This window comes from Ochotona curzoniae, unplaced genomic scaffold, assembly GCF_017591425.1.
Source record: "Ochotona curzoniae isolate NIBS_2020 unplaced genomic scaffold, NIBS_Ocur_1.0 contig_2754, whole genome shotgun sequence".
Classification (NCBI taxonomy): domain Eukaryota; kingdom Metazoa; phylum Chordata; class Mammalia; order Lagomorpha; family Ochotonidae; genus Ochotona; species Ochotona curzoniae.
Window position 1 is genome coordinate 14,760,723 of NW_024465582.1, and position 2,115 is coordinate 14,762,837.

Sequence of the window (2,115 nt, forward strand, 5' to 3'; positions counted from 1 at the left end):
CTACAATTTGAATTATGGTACAAAATTTAAAATTAAAAACGTTCTTCTACATATAGGTTTCAAGACGATTTTGTCCTTGACCTAGACACTGAGTAAGCTGTATAATTCAGTATTTATCTTAGAAGTTCTGTGACAAATAGGCAAGTCTGCAGCGTGCAGTGTTCTCGGCCTGGGAGCTGAGCCTGGGTGCTGCCTTCCCGGAGAGTCTGCAGGAATTTAGCATGAGTCTTAAGGCAATTACTGTACTGTGCCATAGAATCTCTGGTTATACTGTGCAGTATAGACTAGTTTTCAGAATTATCTACCAGTAAATGAAAGACTACCACAAAAACGGAATATTTCTGTGGTATTGTTCTTCTGTAATAATTCTTAGGCTTATCTATACAACTGACAGTTTTGACTTCTAAGAATTGTTTGCAAGGAAGGGTCACTTCAAGAAGTTAATCTGCACAGATGAGTCCTCCCGTTAATAAAGGAGATCTAATCCGTTAATATCTAATCATGGAAAAAGTTTTGAAAATATTTTCTAATTGTTGCTCCTGGGTGTGAACTCAGGCACTCTGACAACATGGTACAGGTGTTATAAACAGTGTCCCAACCCCTGTGACAAATCTACCCCAAAAGTCTTTTGTTTCATATCTAACTCAAAAGCATGTTTTTGTCTTCATTACCAGCTGTCAAACCTTCTGATGGTTCACTGGTTCTACCTTCCTTCCTAGGCAAGTCTTCCGATTTCTCCAGCCTCCTGCTGTGGCCCCTCTGCTGTGTCGGTTCTCCTAGATCCCCTGCCCTTTCTTTCTTTGATTACCTCGTGCTGATCGAGCAGGCAACATGATGGCAGGGCTGGGGGCGTTACGTTAATTTTTTTGTACCCAGCATGTGCTTGCTTTCTTGGGTATAGAATTCTTGATTAAAGTAACTTTTTCCCACAATTTGGAACACATTGTTTTCCTTCTGCCTTCTTATGTTGAACTTCATCCTAATCCTGTGGATGTCACCTTTTTTTGTTCTAGAAAAGCTTACATCTCTTCTGTTTACCCTTGGTGCTCTGAAATGCCGTAGTGACTGTAAAAGTCCTTGGCCTCCCACTGTCTAGCGCAAACTGTATTAACCCTGCAGTTCTGAGACGTTTGTGTTGGATAGCTTCATTGCTTGGATGTTCTACTTTAAAGATTTCCTGACCTTTCTCTTCCCTTCATTCTATTTTTTTAAACTTACAATTTTTTGTTGTCAGCTGCTTTTTCCTTTCTCTTAAACCATCCTGGTTGCTTGGGCTAGATTATCTGATTATTTACTATGGAAGTGCGTTTTTCTCCACTTCCTTGAGGTTTACATTTCAGTCTCTATTTCCTATGCTTAGTATGTTTTCAGGACAAAATAATCCTATCAGCATTTAGATGTGACCTAAGGTCCTCCGCTGCTCCCTTTGCTGATGCCCCACTCACTTCCAGCTGTTAGATGCGGTTTGGGATTGCAGGTGCCTCCTAGTGCGGCAGTCTGCTTACTGCTAGGATGACTTCCCTACGCTGCTCCCTTTGCTGATGCCCCACTCACTTCCCGCTGTTAGATGCGGTTTGGGATTGCAGGTGCCTCCTAGTGCGGCAGTCTGCTTACTGCTAGGATGACTTCATGAGCTCGGGTTTCACCAAGAAACAATGTGCCCTACAAGCTTGCTCATGAGAGATCTGGCCACGGAGGGAACTGACCCCAACCCAAGCCATCTTAAAGCTGCTAAAGGGAAGAAACTTTTGCCTCTTACCTACACTTTTTGTTTTGAAAGCAGCCAGGGTGACCCTGAAATAAAAACCATTTTACTAGTAAGGAACAGAAGGATAGCAGCAGCCACGTTGTCAGTGATATGGCTGGACCTACTGAACCTGCCTGGACTTCCAAGAACTGTGTCTGTCTGCTTTTGGCGCTGATAAATATCTACTCCAGTTTTCAGATGGGAAGAAAAAAAGTGAGTTCCTGTTCTCTAACCCATTCCTACCACTTGGGAGACAGAGGCCCAGTTACTTAAGCCGTCATGCTGCCTGCTAGGCTGCGCATCAGCAGGAGGCTGGAATCGGGAGGCACCGCGACGTGCAATGCAGACTTCCCAAGTGGCGTCTCAGC